Source organism: Dromaius novaehollandiae, chromosome 6 (genome assembly GCF_036370855.1).
Source record: "Dromaius novaehollandiae isolate bDroNov1 chromosome 6, bDroNov1.hap1, whole genome shotgun sequence".
Taxonomy (NCBI): Eukaryota; Metazoa; Chordata; class Aves; order Casuariiformes; family Dromaiidae; genus Dromaius; species Dromaius novaehollandiae.
In genome coordinates, this window is record NC_088103.1 from 14,354,422 (window position 1) to 14,377,568 (window position 23,147).

A 23,147-nucleotide genomic window follows, 5' to 3' on the forward strand; every position below is an offset into this window, starting at 1 on the left:
AACTGTACACTGCAGAGTTTTATTTAATACAATTCAGAGGTTCATGTTACTTAACTCGAATGTGGTTAAAATGAAGGCGCTGAATTAAGCCTGCCAAGCAATCATCTTGCTGTAGGAGCAATTCCAGAGTCCATTAGTCCACAAATTTAAGAGTAAAACATTGTCCTTACCTTCAAAACCTGCAAGCACCTATAACAGAACAGTGAACCAAGAACAAGGTTCTCTGGAAGCAGAGAAAACAACTGGAAAAGATTTCAGATTTTTCAGATTCTTTTCAGATTTATAAGCCACAGATACTAGCAAAAGAGACAACTGAATGCTAACTTTATTTTTGATGGCAGCCATTTCATCAATACACATCCTTACAAGTTTTTCATTAGCTTAGCAATAGCTATGAAACACATTAGGGAAATGAGGAGTAACACACTGTATCTGAAGTGAAACATATGACCAATATGCTTTTAATCAGAAAGTACAAAGATAAACTATAAAAAAAAGAACACAATAGACTGAAGGCTAAGCTGTAGCTTTAGGAATGGCCAGATTTTGTTCCAGCTACAAATGTATGATTTCTAAGCTGAATACAAATGAGATTAGACAGTAGCAGACATGCTCTGCAGGGTATTTAAATAGAATGTGGACATAGCAAATTCCAGGATTTTTATTGTAGTTTTATTTTTAATCTGCATCATTCTGGTGACCTGATTTATGGCCTGGCCCCACAAAATACTGTATGGACACAAGAGAGATCAAAAAGCATGGAGAAAGTAAGGAATAAGGAAGAGGAATACGTTTTAAATTGGGTTGACAAGAAAAAAAGCCCCCAAAAACACAGAATAATTAAGTTGGAGCATATGGTACTTTAGAAATATCTTTAGTTAATATTCAGTATACTTTGCAGTTGTTAAACTCTACCATAAAGATATGGTCTTTCCTTATAACTTTTCAGTAGATGAGATCTTTCACTATAACCTATTTTTTCAGGTACCATGATACCTGCTACACGGCAGAGAAGACTGTATGGTAGTTTTTGAAAAAAAAGACACAGAAGTTTAATCCGATTTTCTATACCTTATTTAAGTGGATCTTGACATGATTAAGGAGGTATTGCAGTATTTTAGTATTTTGGCCCTTCATGTCCATTATGCAGCACTGCTTAACTCATCAAGAGGTATGCCTATGTTAATTTTTCATACAAAGTATTTGTTGTATATTAAGGTGATCCAGTTATTACTGTCTGTTACACACTCTGAATAAAAATAAACACTCAGTATCGTGGCTCAAAGTACTGAGTTAGAATGAGGATGATATATTTCACTACCAAAGGGAAGAAAACAAAAACAAAAAAAACCACTAAAAAAAAGTTAGAAACCAAAGCAAGATGATCTACCTGAAGTAGTACATTGCTTCCTGTTAGATTAGTATTTTTCCAGTATTTCCTCCTTTTACCCTCCCTCTTCCTTATAGAGGTCTTTGTACCAATGATGCTAGTTTACATCTTGTTTTATTTGGCTTCTTAAAAGTTACTTATTTCTGTGAGGAGCAGTTACAGATAACAAAAATTGGCAATTTCATTAGTAGTTTATGAAGTCTGGGATGCTACCCATATTTGCACACTTTTTAAACCTATGTCTCCCTCCATATATTTAAGGTTTTTAACATGTATGTGAAACATTGACTATTAACCTGAAATTATTTTGAAATCTTCTTCCTCTCCAAATCAGCCACTTCTGAAAACAGTAAGCATTGCCAAACACAAGGAAAAAGTTATCCATTTATTTACTAATTGAAAGGCTAAGGGTTTTTTTCCCCCCTTCCTTCAAACACCACAAAAATTCCATCTTTTGCAGGGAAAGGATTGAGAAAAGCATTCCAGAAAGTTACGAAATTTACACAAAGTCATTAAAAATCAAAACCATTTTGAGGGCTCACTACAATGAGCCACAATACAATAAGGCATTGAGGTTTACCTTAATCAAATAAACTGAGATAAATACAAGTGTTAATTTGCATCTGCAGCTTAGGAAAAAACACCATCACTGTTTGTTAGGTCCCTGCATCCTAAGCTCAGCTTTTCTGAATAAATCTTGAGAGTATTAACCCCAACCCTCAAAATAAATCTCATCTTTGAAGTATTGTTTTGAAAAGCTTTTAGAATTTGCATCTGAGGGACATACCTTGGCAGATTATTTTAGTAATCCTACTAATATTAATTAAAAAGTTAATATAAAACTAGCTTTTTTTAAAAAAAAAAGCAAAATTTGGAAGTTTCAAGCAAAATTTTCAAACAACTAAGACAATAAGCCTTTGGGGGTGTGGGTAGATGGGAAGGGAACACAGAAAACAGTTTTTTAATTTCTCTCAGAGTAAATCTATATGCCTTCCACAATAGGCTAGAACGCACCATGTAATCCATCTCATTATTAATCTTGAAATAAAGTTTCATACTGTAATACACCAAGTTCTGCCTTGTCTGACTTTGTAAACAAAAGTAAGGCCTTCAAAACAGTATGCTAGTAGCAAACAAAAAAATTAAGTGAATGCCTAGCACTTTATTTTTAAATTATCAGTCTTAACTTAGGAGATATTACGTCCACAAGTCCAGTTCAGTTATTTAACTGCTTGCTAGATTCAACTTCAAATGATTAGGAGGAAAAAAACCAAGACACCCCCACTTTTGGGGTTTGCTTCCCACCAACACAAGTTGTTAAAACCACCATTATCCCCAGTTACAACAAGAATGCTTTAAAACGATGAGCCCAACAAATCATTAGTGGAAGACAGACTTATTTTAGAAGAACACTTTCAGTCATGAAAAGAAAAAGCCTTTGCTGCTCATGTCCACCTTGTCCTTCTTTGGATGGCACAGCTTTTTGCGTAGCCACATCAGGGACCAGAGCTAGCTTCAAATTCAGCAGAAAAAGCAGCTTTTAGGAGACCTGCACACGCCTGCTGCAGGTGTTCGTGCACCCGGGGCCTAGAGAAGGGGCCACCAGATGGAGGAGTCCCTCTGAGTCTTCTCCAGACCGACAGGCTCCTCCGTCGGGGGGACCCGGTGCCACGAATATGACCCAAGTAGGAAAAGAGCACTTAAACTTTCGAACAGTGCATCTTACAGCAAAAATGCTACCAGTCAATGGAAATACTCCTTGAAGTCATTTCAATATGTATAATGACAACTGATACGCAAGCAGCGTTTCTGATGAGAAACAGGAAAGCATCAACGTTTTGACAGTATTTCCAGCTGAGCTCTGGAAATTCAGGCCTGGTTACTAACCATGGATGACCACTTGACTCTTCTGCCAAAAGGCCCTTGTCCCCAAAGTGGATTTGACAGAAGCCAGGTCAAACCAAACAGTAATTAATACAAGGCACCGACCGACAAACCTGTTCATCTCTGCCAACCTCTGCTACTCAGGAAACACCATCATCTTAGAAACAGGATTTATTTTATGGTAGTAAAAAAATCACTCAGTTAACCTTCAGAGAAAGCAGGATTATTTTTACACAAAATCCTAACACTGGCTTCAGAAATATGGAAAAAAGACTATGTAAATGTGCATGGTAAGCATTTTGTATTTTAAGCTGTACTCTATGTTTGTTATAATTTCTTCCATACCATGAAATATTTAATATCAGGTTTTTGCTTTTCAAGATATATTGGATTGCCAGGGTTCTATCCAATACAAATATAAAACAGTTGAAACAGGTGTTAGCCATTATGGTACCCATGAAGTACACACATCTTGTCTACTTAATCACCAAAGCATAAAAAAGCCCAACTGTAATTTGTTGCAAGTTCACACAGAAAAGTGAACTTGAACTTTTACTTCATATATTACTTTAATTATGAAAACAATTGTTACAATATAGGCCACATTTTACAGGAACTGAACCCATGGTACACAGAGGTAGTCTTCTCTAAATGAATTATTGTAATTTATTGTTGATCTCACATCAGCTTTGCACCTCATTTTCCAAGTTCTTGAAATTGATCTTGAAAATGTAATATACATTTATGAACTTGTCTTTAAGTTGACTAGTATCAAAAAATTCTTCCATCACCTGCATTAAAAGACTGCATTTATACAGAATGTAACATGTTCTGCTCAAGATTTCAGCTTCATGGAAACAAAAAATTCCTTGCATCAAAAAACACTTCCACAGAGAAGATAATATAACTACATATTATTTGAATGTCAGTAAAACAAGTCAACTTTATGGGATTTGAAGTAAGTGTAGAATAATATACTTCAAGAGAAATAATAAAATATTTTTCACCTTTTCTATCCACTGAATGAGAATGACTTCATGACACTTATGTTGAGATAGTCCTCATCTTGGATTTGATCTTTTCTGAAACTGCCACAAAAAGGTGCCAACTACATAGTAATTTTTTTCTGAAATAGACAGTTATTCAAAAGAAAAGTAAAAATAGAGATATTTTTCAGAAGTTACTAAGCTGTTTATCATATTAAAAAATATTTTTCATTAAACAGCTAGGCCAGAAACCAACTGACAAAGATTGTTTTTATGTGCACAGAAGTCAGACTATAACCCATACATACTTTGAAAGCTTGCTCATATCAAGCCAAGATAAAGAATTCCACCCCCATAGGCCACAGAGTTAAGCTAAATTACTTAAAATAAACCTTTAGGAAAAAAGATACAGTACACATTGTATATAAAAAAAAAACTTAAGTTGCATTTACTGAAATCCAAACAAAACAAAACCTTACATTTTTCTTGCAATTATAAAGCTAGTCTCACTTCCAGTTTTCAACTTAGAAAATATGAAGTTATATAGAAGAAAAAACCCAGTATGCTGAAATGAAAGAGTCTGGCTAAAGAAAAAAGAGGTAACAAGGCCTAAATAAACAAGAGATTTGCATAATAAACAACCTGAACTCTATTTTTCAATTGGCTTTTCACTAGTGTACCAGTTATATATTCTTCTCATTGGAAAGTGCCTTAGATTTTTTGCAACTAGTTTTCCATTTGGCTCAAGTTATAAACATTCTTCCACTAACACAATTAACGTTGCTATCATGGGAAGGCAGAACCTTGCTATTGTGGAAAAAGAAAAAGGTCCACATTAGTAGTCTGCTCTAAGTGACAAAAAAAAAAAAAAAGATTACTTTTATTAGAATTAATTTGATCAAGTAGCCCAAGATATATGCCATCAATCTCAGTATTTTAGGGTATGAGGTAGCCTCATAAGTGCAACCAAGTTTTCCAGAGTCAATGAATGAAAATCAGGCTCTTCATATGTAAACCTAAGACAGTTTCTAAAGTACCCTCTAAATTATGAGGATGTTCATCATAGACAGGTCAGAGTAAAACCACAAAGTCAAAGGGAGGTGGGAGGAGAAGGATAGAGGGGGTTAAGAGAGGCAAAAACTAAACCACAAAAACAAACTAGCAGAAGTACAGCTGTCCATATAGTAAGCTGACAAGTTTGCTGGGTCAGGAACTGCACGATGTCTGCAATATTACATAAATTTCCTAATGGCCTACTTACCCTGTAACAAATGGACTCTAGTACTGAAGGTGAAAAATCAGGAATATCACCTTTGTTAACAAGTTAAAGACTTTAAAAAAAAATGAAGACACGCATGATAGAACTTAAAGTTTATATGTGACCTTTCTTGCTCTGACAGAGCAGCCAAAGAAGAAGAATTGGAAGAATCAGTGTGTTTCATAAATGACAATAAATAGATTGCTAAATAACTAGACATTTCTGGGTGGATTCCACTGTATCTCCTTCTGTTAGAAGGAACTTGATACACAAACTATTAAGCTATTCATAAAAAGGCCAGATGTGCTTTCACTTCTGATAGACATAACTAATTCTGTAAAAAAAAACAGATTCTGAACATAAGGATATCTTCACCCTGCTGTTGAAATACAGTCTGTATGAGCACCCTGGAAATCCTGCGTCTATGGCCTCTTTTCAAACTACTTGCTAGAGGATGAAATACCCAAGAAAAAAAAGTACTATTCAATTATCAGGTGAGAAAAATAATTTCAACTGTGGCTTTTCCTTTAAAGAGTTTGAGATGGAAGAAAGTATCATGAGTAGAGCTGTCTGCAATTACAAATGCAAGAATATCTGTATTAGCATTAACTGAAAAGGAATAGACAGCTTTTCAGCATGGTGTGGTAAAAAGTAGCAAGACCTAGCAACAGAATTGTCTCAGCTGAAAAGAAAAGTGGACTTAGGTGTTTTTCCCTTGTTTAAGGCTGTTCAATATTACTGTAAAGACCTAACGGTAAAATAAGAGAATACTTGCTGGCAAATAGCATTCGACCTGATATACCAAGGAGACAAGTGTAGGAATGTGCACACTTCTCATGGGTGAGAATTTAGATACTTTCAATGCAGACATGAAAGTGTCAAAAACGGCATCCCCAGGGAGAAGTGCTTTCATTTCCACTTGTTGTGGGTGTCACATCAGGGAAAGAAGGAACTAGTCTTAGGAGACACTGAAAGTTAACACAGTACAAAAACAGAAGATGACAACCCTACTCAGATATGCTCTAAAACCCAATAGGACAGACTTTGAACAAGTATTTCTAGTGATTTGCTCCTGGTTTCTTCAAAGATAGCATGGATTTTGGGGGCTAACAACATCAGGAAAAAAAGAGAATCAAATTATACTACAGGCTACCACTTTGTCAATTTTTTTCTCCCTATGTCAATATTTTTATAATTGCCCAACTATAAAAGTCCATCCAGAACCTGTAATACATAATGTAAATTTTAGATATATCCCAACAGATTTTTCCACTTTTGTAAAACATTTATCTCTAGAGAAAACGCTATCTGCCAAGTCTACACATACAGAAAGCTTATATGTTTATTTTTAAAGCCAAGTCACAGACTGAAAACAGGCTGTGAAGCTGGGGTTGCTTTGGGAACCCCACTTTCCTAAGTTAGAAGTCTCTCCTTCAAAAGGCAGCCACAGGACTAGCTTCTCCAGGCAGCCACAGAACACCTCTGTATGTGATGTGGAGTATAACGGACCATTTGGCCAAAGATTTAGGATTTCAGTGAAGAGAATAAAGGGAATTTTTCACTTCCTGCCAGCTATTCTTAAGAATGAAGCCAGGAAAACTGACTAGCTGCCAGCGCTGTATTACCTGATTAAAACTACTACGTTAACGGCTTCAAAGTGAGATGACAGGTGTTTTGTTTGTGCATTTGTTTTTTTCTGAAGTGTCAATTACTTTGCTTCTCTCCCCTTGCGCATGGAAATCCTCATAACAAGTTTTTCCCTTAATAGCTTGATTATGTTCGCAACATTAGAACTGCAATCGCAGATCAAGGAGAAAAAGAAACGTAGCACAGTAACTACTGCTAGCCTAGCCCAACAGTGCGCAAGTCAATTCTGCTCAGCACTTGAACACACTGGGTAAAATATTCCTGAAAGCCTCCTGCATCGGCCTGCAGAGGCATTTGACCATTCTGACCTTGCCTAGAGCAGACATGCCAGCTGATGTTTCTAGATGAAATTTTCAACTTCTTCTCTACTTTCATTCAAACTTTCACCAGCTTTTTCAACTTAATACTAACATTTCCAGAGCCCGTAGCCTGCCTGTTGAAGTTTTTCCAGTCTCATTGTGAAAATCTGGGTTGAAACCAAAGCCTCTTCCCCCTTGGGATACTCAGCTGTCCAAACATAAGCTGGAAACCAAAGAGTAAAGAGTCTATTTGAAAGATACTGTATGCCCTACACTTTTCTTCAAAAAACTTAAGTATTGCTGCTTGAACTACGGTATTTGTCATTATGAGAGTTGACTCCTGTATCTGAGTGGTGTTTAGCATAAATTAACATACTAGATCAGGGAGAGTAAAAGCTGCATTACAGCTGAATCACACTGAAGAGCTATGTGAGAATCTTTCATTTAGTCTGATTCCAATGACTGAGCGAGATTAAACCAGTGGGCATCCTTCTGGGAAGTGCAAAATTTCTTAGATAACAAAAATGGAACCAATATCTTTTAAAAAAATTACTTGAGATTTTCCTCAAAGCATAATTGGTCCCAGGCTAATGCAAAAACTCTTTGTCATCTCTTTAAGAGTGTGTTTTTTGTTTTCTTAATAAAAACAAAGGCTAGAATTGTTTAGACCACCTATGTAGATAGTGCAGCGAGTTACCAGGCTGTATGCAAGGAGGTAAGAACTCAGAGGAAAGGGAGATTTCAAAACAGAGTATCTCAGCTAGAGCACTGCTAGTCATAAAAGATGCTGGGTATTTTTCTGAAACAAGAAAGCCAGCTGGCCCATGACTAAGTATTATGTCCCAAAAAATACCACCTGTACTGAGATGCGAAAGCGAGAGTGGTCTGGTGGTTTGGCTTCTGTCATTTTATGTGAAGAGTTGGCTAACTGTCTCCCTTCCTTCAATGAACCTGCCTTCAAACCAGTCTTTCCAGAAACTTGGGACCCTGCAGTCAAAATTATAGACCAGCCAGAAAGTTTTTTGCATTATATTAACTCGTTCCCAATACTGTGGATGCACAAAACTGAGCAAACCAGTCGAAGGCCAGACATGAAGTCAGCAAGAAGGCAAGAACATTCTCGCACATGAAACAGCCTAGATAACACCAGCTCCCTTGACCTGTGATCCAAAGAGAGGTAGTTTTTGAAGAGACAGCTGGAACAGAGCTGCTATCATAGCTGCAGGAAAACATCACCAATGCCCACAGGACATACTGCTGTTATACAATACTTCTTGTCACAGAAATGAAAAGCTGTTTACCCAGGCAATCTGTTTTTCCATTACTATATACTTACTCCTCAACACAAGGGAGGAGATCAAAACAATGCAATTAGGTTAATCCACTCCAGCCACGCTCTCGTTTTGCCTCCCGCAGTTGACACCACTAATCCTGCTTTGACTGCCTTCTTGCTATTTGTCTGCGAGCTAACGAGCACCTCCTCATGCTGAATTCAGCCAGCAGTTTTCTATCTAAGATGATATTCAGCAAGAGCAGGACAAAAAGCTGGAAGACAAGGTCTTATCTTTTAGGCTCTAGCGCTTTTCCTCCTCCCTGAACCTAGCCACCAAGAGCCCTTCAGCAGGGAAAGTACCAGCTGATTGAGCAGCCTCCCACATTGTCGCACAGCTGGGAAGAAGACATACTGTTGAGTCAAAACATTGTCAGAAGTAAGAGATTTAAAGCTTGGCATTTTCTTAAGCACTCTGCAGCAGGGCAGTCTTCTCAAGTCCCTAGATGCAGTGGAGACGCAAGAAACCCTTGAGGAGTACCTCAGGAGGCAAAAGCTCTCCTGCTGCCAGGGACTGATGGATCTGATTCTGCCCCCAAGCTGCGGTATCCATTTAACAGAACTTGCTGTTTACAGGGGAAAGAAATAATTTGAAAAGTGCCCCAGGGGCTGACTGAGGATAACTGCCAAACACAAGAGCTCTGAGCTCAGCAGATTGATGACTAGGGATATTCCTTCCATTTGTTTAGCGTTCAACTTTCTCTCAATGCACAACCACTTTTCTTGTCAGGTATGTGCACAGATACTGTATGATTCATTACATAGGAGAGAAGAATGCAGAAAGGCTATAAAAAAATTAGAAACAAAAACCCTACAGATTTGGATAAAAATGTACACAATATTTTTCTGATGGGCCTGCTTATTATGAGTCATTCACAGATGTGGAGTTACAGGATAGAAGCCAAGATTAAGTCAAAGACAAAGCTTTATACAGGAAACCGGTTTAAGTCTGTTTCAATGCAGGTTACATTGAGCTACAAGGAAAAAAAGCCTTTCCAAAAAATAATGAAACACTGTGCGTATCTGGAACCATTACACCAAAAGAGATTTTGCAAATACATACAGATGAGGACAAAAACATTTGGAATTGAGAGGTCTCTTCCCTTTCTAAAAGCCAACCAACCACATACTCACCAGCTTCCCAGAGGTAACTAGAGCATTCAGAGAATAAAACAGAAATAGTTCCCTTTTTCTGCCTACACCATTCGAAATACCACTTTCTTTCTATTTTAGCCTTCCATACCATGAAAAACAAAAAACACACAACCACACACACAGTCCCAGGGAGTTTTTAAGGATACAGGCTATGCATCTTTTGCAGATCTCTCAGTTCCTGTTTCTGCATGTCTACACAGTGTCTAAAACCTCATATTAAAAAGAAAAAAAAATCCTTACTCACAAATCCAAGTATCTAGGAAGCTTGATATGACTTTTTTTTTAAAAAAAAAAAAAAAACCTGAGCATTCTGGATGCTTGTCCTTTTCTACTTTGCTTTAATTAGTTTGAAAATAGATGGATCACCTCAGATATAAGTTCTTTCCTAGATACCATTCACACATCTTTTTTAATTTGTGCCACAAACAAGGACACCTTACAACATATTTTGTATTCAGTTTAAGTGTTCAGTACTTACTGTACTATAAACAATCAGCATTAAGAAAGTAAGTTCTACTAATTATCAGAAAACATTTTTACAAATCTATAAAATTCCATTTCATAAACAAACATAAAATGCCTTCATTAATATTTCAAATATTAATCATCTAATTGACTCCCAATTTCAGTTATGGCATGGTATTTTCTAATTCTAGAAAGTAAGGCATGTGACTGTTGAACACCTCTAGAAGTGGGCCATCAAGATATTTAGAATAACATGATTTCCAGCTCAGTACAAAGCTGCAACTCTTCTAGATTAAATTTATAATGTATATCCCTACCGAAACAACTAGAGCAGTGACCGCTTTAAACTGTTACCTTGAGTATCTAGTAAAGTAAATCAGACTCTTCTATCTTATACTCCTCCTGCATGAAGAAAAGAGAAGCCTAAGTTTACATGCACAAAAATATAAACCCACTTAGATACTTTATATAAAGCGTAATTGGGCTATGGACTACAAACTACAAAATAGCTTAGGGCAAATGTTAAAAACAATTCAAGAAGAAAAGTGTTAGATATTAAGACACTGATCCTGCATATATAAATAATTACTACACTGAAATGAGTACATGTACAAGCACTGGGATAATGCATTGCCATAGTTAATTAAATTAAAAATGAAGAAAGTATAAACCAACTTCAACACAGAAGCTAAATATCACACTTGTACACGTACACCAAACTATGGCAATGCATTACTCATCTCAGTTTGTACTGTTCACAGCTTTAAAAAAAATAGTATTTTATTACAGCTTATTGTCAGATACCACCATAATGCAGATAACTAGCCACATTTGAATTAAATCAATTCATCTGTTTCACTTAACAAATCCAATTTTAGTTTTGAATATGAAGGAAAGATTTGTTCTGTATTTTGCAATGTACAGAACTAACAACAATATTATGTACACTCGAGGTTATAGAATAGTTGTGTAAAAAAACAGAGGGATAGATCACCCAAAATAACACTTTGAAAGGAGAGGGTATAGGAGAAGAGAAACTTACCTATACATCAAAATTAGAGCTATGTTTTACAACAGTGTACATTAATGTCACCTGTTTTCCCAGACATTACAAAGAATCTAAATTACACATTATCACAAGAACATGGCAGTATTAAGTTACTTCGCCAAACTGCAGTTTACTCACAGTACTAAAATCTTTCTGCTTTTAAGAAACTACGGAAATGAAGTAATTGTTTAGGTAAGAAGATCAAAGCACAAAAGAAATCTAGACCTTTCTGGTAAAGGTGAAGAAGTTTTATTTTCACAGCTGTTTATATGTCCACATTTTCAAAATCTACATGATTTTTTTCTTATGACCAGTTCCCAAATTAAAATAATGTTATATACAGCTGCCAAATAAGTAAATGATTAAATATGTGCACACATGTGTGCATGTGTATGTGTGCACATGTTCATGCACAGACACAGGGTGAAGGAAGAATGCTAAATTGTATAATTAGGATTTCTAGATACAGTTTACAGCAAGCCTGTTTTATACTGCAGTGGTCAAATTTAGCAGGGAGCCTAGCATCCATACTTGCTCTAATCATTGTATATCAGAAGACTTGGACAGTGTTAGCTATTAAGCATAATTTATAAAGTCTTACTGAGTGTTGAGGACTGTTCAGCAGAAAAGACGACAGCTAGGTTAAGACAAGGAAAAGCATTCCAAATTTTGGACAGCTAGGAGGAGACCAATTAGAACAACTATATTACTTTTATCTCATAAGCTATGTTATTCCATTTGGGAAACCCCAGTTCATTGAATACTATGTATACAAAAAGTACTGGACAGAGACAGAGTATATGCCTATATCCAGAACAAAAAAGTTTGCTCTAAAATGACAGCAGGAGAACACCTTATGGACAGAAAGACACTGCTTCGCAGAAGCTCTGCACTAGCACTGGTAGATACCTCGTTATTACTGACATGTTTTCCTGAGCAGGTTTTTTCTGAGCATCTTCCTCCAGAAGATACATTCCCAGAATATTAGCAAATCCTTGTGAACTTCAGATGAATGATAACTCCATCCTCCCACCAACTGTCTTTAGCCTACTTTTCATCAGTACCTCCTGAAAAATTGAAATGTGTTATTCTCTGCACAGGACACAAGGATAAATCTTACCAACTACATACTGCAGTCGGTTTACTACATAAGATTTCTGAAAACGTAAATGTCCCTGTCAAACTGACTTTAAGGGTGGAAGTAAAAGGGGTAGAACTTCAGGTCACACAAGCAAGCGGCAGAGGCACCAATGCCGTTACTGTTTTCTAGAGAATGCTTTACAGTTTGAAGCTCGGCTGTCCTAGGTGCTATAAAATCCACCACAAGCTTCCTTAGACTGCCTCGGAATGGGATGCACCTCATGGGTGCAGAATAGTGCTAGTATTACAAAGTCAGGCTTAGTCCATATACTGCAAAGGGTCACTGGAAAAGGACCATAAGTTAGTCAACCAAAAGAAAAAAAGAAACACTAAGAGGTACTAACTGCTCCATTCACCTTAGAGCACTGTCCTAGGCTGTTAGTCATGTCCATGGTGATTCCTCCCAAATTTAAGCTGATCTCAAGAGGACAAGAAAATAGACTCAAGCATGCAAACATGGCAATATCTGAACAAATATAAAATATCAACAAGCTATAGAAGTAAAGATAATCACAAACTTTATCACTCAGCTATAAAACCCCAAACTTAAATTTTTGGGACACACTCAAATACACAAAACACATTCAAGTCAAATTTGATTTTGTTTGATACTGTTTTCTTTGGTTTCTACATGATGTAAGGCAGACACAGCAGACACTGAAACACAAGCCTCCCCCCCCCCCCCCCAGTATATCTTCAGAAATCACATCTATTAATCAAGACAACCTTCCTGATTTTTCCCCGACGCGCTAGGTCCCAGCATAGGGTAGCAGGAACACTCCCGAGAGACTGGAAAGCCCTGGCGATACCTTTGGAACTGTTAAGATGCAAAAAAGTCTAGTTTGTGCTGTTCAGTTTTCAGGAAACAAACCCCTAGTTCTACATACACAGGTTTAAGCAGTCAGAGTGGATAGAGCAAGACAACTATAGCTATTAGACTAATTCTAAAGCAACATCTCTCATGAATATGTGTAACAAGATCTGAAAACCAGCCTTTGTGAGTCAGTGAATCTTTTATTCAAAGTCTGTTAAACCAAGTGAGTTGAAGAAACAGTCAGGATAGCCAGGAAACAGAGAATTGCTCTGAAGTGATGTTGCCTACACAAACGGGACCAAAATACATTACTGAAATCATAAGGCCCCTGCTTGCCTTTTTTTTTTTTTTTAAATTAGACCACAGTGTAGAATTTGGAAGACTAGTATCTAGCCCCTCCTCTAGGTAATTTGTATTTTTATGAACATAAAGCTATTTCCAAAACTGCTGCTTACATGAAATGTACAAACCAGAGAAATACTACAGAACTCGATTTACACAAACTTGTGATGCAGAGCAGGAAATGTAAACTTAAAGGAATATATTTAAGCTAAATTCACTAATGACTATGACTAAACAAGAAAGAATTGTTTTGAGGTTAGACTACTCTAATTCTGACTTACATGACTTATTTATCTAGTAACTTTGAGTATTTCTGAAATCAAAGCTCATTTCCATTTTTAAGATTCAGGAAAAAGTCCTGTTTATAACAGCTGATACAATACCAAAAACCTTTAAGTTCATGCAAAATAAACTAGAATGAGACTTGCAAACTTAAAGGATATAAAATGTCAAGTGTGGGGAAATGAAAAACTCAAACAAAGAATGTGTGATTTCTGCCAAAATCTAGAAAAACAAACGATAAAGAGTAAGGAATTAATATTTGGCCTACTTCTGCCTCCAGTTCCTGTGTGGGAGCTTTAACTCAAGAAATACTGCATTTCTGCAAACAAAAACAATATTAAGTAGCAAGATGTTAGTTCAGCTGATGTAATGTAATGCTGTTAGGAATAATTTGTATCATTTCTGCTTCACATTAATCAACTCAAATACTTTTAAGAAATTGTTCGGGTGAGTATGTTTTTTGTTTCATATCAAGTATCAATTCCTTTTTCAGTATTTACACAGTAATAAAGTAACTTCCATTCATGACAATGAATTAATCAAAACCTAAGGTATATGAGAAAGTTTTAATACATTAAACACACCTTTATAAATGACAGCTGATCAGTGCAAAGGTGGCAGCTGTGTTGCAGTTAACAATAAAGGGATAAGCATCACAGTTCTTGTCTACACTGGGGATTTCATGTCATTTAGTATATCCTAACATGATATTTACCACCATAAACAACACCCTAAAGTTTATATTTACATTTTCTTTTGTATGTATATGCACACTCAGTACTAAAGCAAAAAGCTTACTGAGTCTCAGATACCATGCTAAGTGCCCCTTATTCATGTTGTATACCATCTTACTCCTCAAAAAATAGTCCAAGACAGCCGGCAAGACACCTAGCAAAAAACTCACAAGGTTTATAGCTCTTTGAAATTAGAGATTTTAAGTAATAGCGTGACAAAGACAAAAATCATTATTCTTTATTGTAAAGCACAGAATGAAGTTACCACCTATAAACATAAGTGAACTTCTATGCGCTATGCACTACACATTGTGTAATACTTTAGGTCACATCTCAACATGCTGTACTTCTTGCAAAATACCACAGTTTTATAAATATTGTTCATGTGTTTCATGCCTGCATAAAGCTTTTGCCAAAATGCTTGGCTTTCTCTAAGCGACATGGAAATTGCACTAATTTGGAAGGAATGTCAGTGAAACAATAACAGGAGGGGGAAAAAAAACAAAATACAAAGCAGAATACTTTTAAAACCTTGTCAGTTGCCCTATTCATTACCTGCCAATTTGCATTCATTGTAGAAGTCAAAGTTAACCAAAATAACTTAATGTACACAGCCATATTTAAATGTCAAATCTCAGCAGATTCACTGCCACATCCTTTAAGGTGTATTTTATAATCAAGGTGAATAATGTCACTTTAAGGACCTAATAGCAAATGAAACGACAGCCACTGCTAGCCGCAGGACAAACAAAACATCAATAAACTGGTTTTGAAGAACTTGTAAAAATTAGACTGCTATGGTAGCAGAAAACATCTGAAACCAGTAGACTTACCTACAGGAAACCTTCCTTTATTAAACAGGTACCTAAGTATTGATAGTTACTTCAAAATAGATCAAGAAATAACTAGCCTAACACATGAACTTACATAGCAAGTAAGCCTAACAAAAGGAGCCATATTATCCAAAAGTCCTCATAAAAGCAGCACAGCAAACAGTTGAAGAACACTTTTTAAGAGATCATTCTGGAAAGTAATTCTAACTAGTAACAACAAAGAAGCATAATATGAGAGGAAAAAAAACAGTGCTCCTTTATTTATAGAGCGATATTTATGTCTGGCAAATTTCTAATTGTATTTGATTTATACAATGTGAAATACATACAAGCTATCAATTAAAATAATCATAACTGTAGTTTAAATGTGGGAAAACAAGAACATTATATGAATACTCCATTTTTAATTCAGGAACACCTCCCGGTTTTAAACAGGCAAGGGCCTTTCAATTGCAAACCTACTTGCAGAAAAATAGTTTACTTAAGAGCAGTGTAAAGTAGCTCAAAATCAGCATTCCCAGACATAAGCATGCATTGGTTCAGGCTTATCTGAAGGAAACAAGTCACCCATCAATGATAACTAACTATATGCTTGCAATAGCCATCAATAATATCTTCAGCCAAAAAAGACAGTCTTTTAGTGTCCAGCTTAAGTAAGGATAAGCCATATCTAGAGGAATCACTTTTGCTGGAGAGTAAAAATACAATGGAACCTTTGTCACTTGTGAGCCAGAAGGAACTCAGTTTTATGTTTCAGTTGAAAACAAAACAAAAATGCAGTAGAAATTACTCATATTGCTTATTTGCTTGGATTTGGTTTCTGTCTCTCCTAAGCACTGGTTAGTAGTTAGCTGAAAATGCAGCAACAAAGCCTTTCCCAAGGCCTTAATAAGATTAAAGTAACAAATGCTGAGCAGGTTTGTTTTATGTCCTCATCTGCCAAAGTCTGTATTAAGAGAAAATACAAGAAAGTGATAAATAATGCAGGAATACAAAACCCCCATTAAGAAGTATATAGCTTAGCTAAAAGGCAAACACACTATAACTCACTCTGCCTTCCTTTCTGAGGACTATCTTAAGCTATATCAACTTTTAACACCAAATGCAGTCCACACAGGCAAGTTCACAACCACAGAAGAATCATAATTTGAGAGAGGGTGTAGATGAAGTTCTTAAATTGTAAGAAAAAGCATTAGAGGGTAAAGTCAATGTGCGGAAGTTTGCAGAAGTGTAAATCTAACTCAACTTGTAACAGATTTCTTTGTGAGGACCTTGTAAAAGCCAGAGGAAGTAATGGAGGACTTCACAATTTCAGATTCTTCTGTGGTTGTGCAGTACGTTCTCCTTAATATATTGAACCCTTCCCCCTCTATTTCACCCCTCTTACCCATATGCAGTGGCTCAGGACAGATAGCACGAGCCAGAGAACACCACATTGGTATTCTCAGATTCGTATGAATTAGGCAAAGCCTAGAATAACGCCAAATGCTGCTGCTAAATCATCCAAGAGCAAAAATGAGAAAACATGGATGTGCCACCAGCTGAAAAAATGAAATTTAAGAATACCTATCCTAGCTAAAATTGCAAGCACTACAAATCTTCCCCCTCTCCCCTCCCCCCGCCCCAACAGGAACAGAAGGAACAACGAGGCTTTTTGATGAGAAAATACTAAGGAACTAAAAATTAAACAAGTGATTACAATCTTTGCTCGTAGCCATCCGAAGTAAGGATACACAAAGCACTGCAGCAAAACATAAACTATCCACAAAAGATTCCTAACATTCTTCTTCCGTTACAATAATATAGACTTCAAGATGTTCCACAATGTGAACTATAGCTTCTTGCAATGCAAACAGCTAACAAAAAAAAAAAAAAAAAAAAAAAAAAAAAAATCTTTCTGCAGTTAAAATGGATTAGTTTTAAAACTAAGCAGAAAGGGAAAATTGAGCAAAGAGTCAGGAGCTGCTGCTCTCATTTCTCCATCAAACATTTCAGAAAGTTCATGTTTCGTAAGTTTAAGCAGAATAAACAGTATCTGAAGGCTGCAGAAAACTGCACTAGAGACGAAGAAGATTAATTACTGTAAGTTACACTTGTATAACTTTCTTGTAAGTGTATCATACTAAAAACTTCCACTTCCAAGCATGAAATATTTTTTGCGTAAAAACTACCTCTTGAAAACTAAAAGCAGCATGCTTTAAGCGGTCTTAAATCACAAAGGCTTTGAGAAAGAGTAAGGACAAGTCAAAGCAGAGCAACCTCTAACAGAAGAGCAGGCGCTCAGCTCTTGGGGTTCACAGTATTCCCACTTTCATGGCAGGGATGCAATGCACATGAGAAAACACAAGTATTTTCAATGCATAAAAATCTCTCAGAATGCAAGTGTGTACTCAGAACAAGAAGCGCACAGTTGCCTGGGGCTGACAATGAACATTATTGGGGCTGAGCGGGAAGCATGACAACAACTCTTAATTCAGAGAGCAGCAGCATCTTACGCCTACTCCAAAGCAACAGCAAAAACACAGGCCGACATATGATAAGTATCAAGCACCAAAGCCTCCTATTAACTGTGTTTAACTGGGTCCTCCTGCAGTTACAGCTGATTTGCAGGAAGTTTCCTAGTTCCTCAGTTAGCAAAGACTCAAAGCAATTTCATATTCAAGTCTACTTTTTCAGTTGAAAAAGAAACTTAAATCCATACACTCACGGAAATGCAAAACTTGTCAACAACGTTGACTATGCCATCACACAGCTCTAACCATGCCTATATCTACTCAATCACAGAATACAGCAGTTCTTCCAGAAAAGAAACATTTACCTACATTGCAAAAGAAATAGCATCAGGGAGCTAACTCAAGCGTCAATCCCTAATTATCCACGCTGCATTTATTAGTTAGCTGCCAAGCTCCATTTCACAGCAATTAGCCAGTTCCTTCTACAGTCACGGAATAGTCTCTCCTCTCTCTCTCTCTCAAAAAAAAAAAAAAAAAAAAAAAAAAAAAATCATACATCACAAAGAATTCATTCCTATTTCTTTGGTTATTAAAAGGATGTAAGAAAGGATAAATAAATTACAAGATAACATTAAATAATAAAGATTTTAAGGTGTCTCAGGATATAAAATGCTCTGTCCAGAAGTTTACCATTACCATCATGATATTACCAGATAAAACTGATATGCTTTTAAAACATGCATATTCTCCTAACTACTTTTAAATAACCTGCAATATAGAGAGATGACTGATAAAACTGCACAACTCCAACATACAAAGTGAATAGTCAGCTCTACTCAAAAGTAGTTAACCATTATCTTATTCTCCAGAGCTATCTAGAGGATCACGACATTGATTTTACGTTTGTTGCTTTCATCTTTAGAGTAGAATGATACAAACCAGCAATGGCTGACGCACAGCCAGCAGCTCTACAGCATGGTCCTCCAGTTGAATTCTTGAATTTTATTAAGGAAGTCATTATGCACTAAAGCATCTGAATTTGCTTTACCGCTGCCTTACCACTGTTCAGTGGAGCAGGTCTTATGAACTGGAGTAATTCTTTTCTGACTGCATGAACTACATCTCTCTACTCGATACGTAACATGGAAAGAAAGCAAGCCTAGATAGATACGTAGATAATATTTACCAAAGCCTAGATTTTTATACACACATGTATGCGTGTACCAAAGCTCTGTTTCCTCTTAAAGAGGAGATTAGGAGAGGAGAGCAGAAAGTTGGATATTCATCTGTCCAGCACAGCTTCCCAGGTCTTTGTGCCTCCCTTGGCCTGCTGTAGCTCCCATGCAGTATCAATGGCACTGCATCTATACCAGCTGTAAAAATGAGTGAAGTGTGCTCCAGTTGGTCTCGATCCATTACACTGCTGGAAGCAGGCATAACGGAACTGGCAAGCGGTTTCTCCTCCTTTCCTCTCATAAAACAATACAAACAGAAAGAAAAAGGAAAAGAATTTGAATGGAAGTACTGATAATAGCTCCGCTCAGGAATATCATGTCTGGCTGGTCTCACCACTGAGAGATCTTTCCTTTATGTTTCCAAAGCTACTGGACTTTTACAAGCCTCTTAGTCATGTATCCGTTCTCCTCTCCGGCCCCAAGATTTCTCACTTTACAAGCTTTCCTATCCATCTGCAAAAACTTGGCCTTCACGCTCTTCTTGTGAAGCTCTGGTCTGGCTAATGCACACAGGCAGCTACGCAAACCTTTCCTTCGGCTCAGCTGCTTGCTTCTCCTACACCTCACCCAGTGCTGCCATACACCCTCGCATGCTGCTCTTCTCTTTGGAGGAGAACGCTCTAATTTGTAACATGTAGAGAGGCAGCAGATAGGGAAGACTAAAGGCCAAAAGCATCCTAAGCTAAGACACAGACAGAGCAGAAAGCTGACAGCATTTAACCCTTCAACATGTATTAAAAACCTGCCTCAAGCTCTCTGCTGGCTATTTAAGCCGGAAGGCAGTGCCAAACTCAGCTCTGTAGCAATAACAGAAACCTACCCAATTAAGACCTTATACATATATATTTGATATTCCATTAAAAAAAAAAAATCATTCTTCCATTTACATTTTAAATTTTAGTCAGTTTGAGAGGGCCAATTTGAAACATATTCTCACTTCAAAACTCCATTAACAATAATCAGTTCTACATACAAACAGAAAACTTGCTTCCAGCTAGAGAAACACTGCTTAAAGTTACTTAACTCAGAAGATAATTGATCTGGTATCAAAGTTTGTGTCTTTTGGGTGGTAAATCACTTAACTATACTTAAATTCTGACAGGATACTCTTCTCTCAGTACTCCCAAACTTTTACAAGACAACAGGGAAAAAAAAGTTTTGTAAATGTTTATATTTAAACAGAACTTTACATGAAACGGACCATACGTTTTTCATGGCTTAAACGGTTCCTCATGTTTCAAACACTAGAATGACTTTTTTTTCCTGTCAAATCTCTGAGTAACCTAAAGATGTCACCAAAAGCCATTTAAAATAAAAACCTGACTGCTGCTAAGCAACCCAGAAAACATCCTTATATGTGCAATTGTTTAGTGCATTATAAAGTCTCACACTTACTGAGAATCCATGTATTCTGGACTCTAATGACAATAACTTCTTCCAAACAGCAGGAGAAAAGAAAATTCTGCAGGATATGTTCATATGTCAAGAAAGAATTGCTTATACAGTACTAAAAATCTGATCAAATTTATTCACTGTTTCTACACATGGAATTGATTAAAAACCAATTCTTTCTTATCCCCTATTTTATGCACACTCCAGAAGTAAATTTCCTAAAGAAAAATGGCACTTACATTTGTTTTAATAAAAAAGCACCGAGATTCTTTTCCACTATATAAGACAGTATTTTAAAAATGTATTCCATAGCCAGGCTCTTTAAATACAGTGCTATTTTAACAGCTCTAACTGCATATAAACAAGAGCCCTTCAATGTAATTTAATATTTCACCATTCTATAGCACTTCTCATCCATGGATGCACTATACATTCAGAAAAAAAAGACAAGTCTCATGCTCTTTGAAGTAGATCATGATAAAATATTTCATTTATTTTCATGCCATGATAAAGATGACATGCATGTGTGTTATGCATTTGAATTATACACTAATACTTTTGTACTCTTTAAATAAAGATTACAAACACACTTTTTCTATTAATAACTATTCTCAATATTTTAACATTTCCTTTCTCTTACAAAGATGAATTCTCTCCTCCTCACTACTGAATTTATTTGAAGGAAACTATTAAAGGCATTTCCAACCTCACAAGTCTACTATAATCTCATTAATTGAGGGGGAAATCACTTACACGACCTATATATCTATCTTTCTATCACAGTTGTCGGTAGCTCAGGGTAGCAGAATGGAGGATGGAGCCACTTACATGTACAAATATACAGATTTGGTTTTAAACAAAGATTTTCGTTAAGTGATTAACTTTTCACTCATCAGGGTTTTTGTAGTACAATGTAACATTCTGTACAAGAACTACCTTATAACAAAGTTTGTGGTTTAATTATATTGCAAACAGTTCACAGAATCTCAGTTTATATTCCCCCAAGCAATTCAGTTATCTCACCATAACGGTGAGGGGGAATATCTTTAAAATACATCTCAATCTGCTAAAGCTTTGCATAACATAAAAATGCTTCAATGCACCGCTTAATTGACCTAATATTTATTTTGGAATTAAGGATTTCATTTTTAACATTTCTCAAGATGCTTAGTCTTAAGTTACCAGTCTCATGTATTTAACTGCCATAAATTTATTGCAGGCACACTCTAAACAGAACAGAGCCAGTAAAAATAGATATAATCAAAGCCCTTCATTCACACAAAGTTATTGGCAATGAGGAAAAGGCAAATTTAAAGGTTAGTTTAAACTACTAATCCAGAATGGCTATACAGATTCCAAAAAAACAGACTTTGCTTATAATGGAAAAAAGTATCATCACCTGTTAGAATCGGGCAAAATAAAAAGCTACTTTTATAGCCAAAAAGGAAAGGTAGTGAAAATACATTTAAAACTTTTGAATATCTGATAACCTCATCATAAAACTTTAGAATACTGATATACTTTAAGTCTTAAAACTTTATACAGAAAGATACGAAGAGTACAAATAGATGGCAGAACAGGGTTTTTTGTGTGCACATGTATATATTACGTCAAAAAAATGTTTCAGTCCCTTCAAAATGAATTGTGTATATGTAATTTTTTTAACTACAATAAGTCACTAGTATTATTTATCCTTTTAAGTCCAATTATCAATTAACACTGTTTCTTTCAGGCCAGATGTACTGCTGATTTCCAGAGCTGCTCTGTTATGAACCATTTAGCCAAACTGCACCTTTCCAAGAATGAAGTTCAACCAGATAAGGCCTGTGATCTGATCTGTTCCTCAAGCAACGAAAGTGGCATATTGGTTTTGTTTGCTAGTCATCTCATTGCTAATAAGGGAACTGATCTGTATTTTACAGATCCTTCCTACCAAAGGAGTCAGAAATGGTAACATTGGTCTTTTTTTTTTTTTTTTTTTTTAATTCCTATCCAAATTATATACTTATTTCACTTGAATAATCTGAAATGAGAACTTCTAATTTTTCCTCATTTGGTATTTTTAATTGCATTTATTTTTAATATATTCACCTCCAAAAGCTGCATTATATTCCAGCATCTAGAACAGAAACATGCCGTGGCATTCTAACTGTTATAAACAGAATTAAACTTATCCTTGCAAGTAAAAAGTTTTAGAGTATGACTGAAAGACCTACTATAATGGTTATCCCATAGCTTCTTAAGTAAAATGTTAAGGTGGGGGGGGGGCGGAGGAGTGGGGAGCAGAAAAGCCTATTTGTGGCAGTGGAGAAAGCAGCATCCATAAAAGCAACTGTACTAAAAAGAAATTCTTCAGTATCTGAATACTGCAGGCTTCAAAATAATGTTATAAGCACAGTGATTACTGCATGTTTTTCCTCGAAACAATTCTTACAGACCTTATTCATATCACATCCTTTT

The 23,147-nt window shown here is 36.2% G+C and overlaps 1 protein-coding gene across 4 annotated transcripts in view; it reads right to left on the bottom strand.

The window, feature by feature from the left end:
- The window catches only part of BICC1 (BicC family RNA binding protein 1), a 116,015-nt gene that overhangs the window by 82,444 nt on the left and 10,424 nt on the right, over window positions 1–23,147 (bottom strand). Inside the window, exon 1 of one of the 4 annotated variants that reach the window (XM_064513729.1) lies at window positions 4,282–4,300. The exons of the other annotated variants lie outside the window; for them this stretch is intronic. The gene's annotated coding sequence lies outside the window, so the exon portion shown is untranslated. Of the gene's footprint in view, window positions 1–4,281; window positions 4,301–23,147 lie in introns of those variants that run through there. 4 annotated transcript variants of the gene reach the window in all.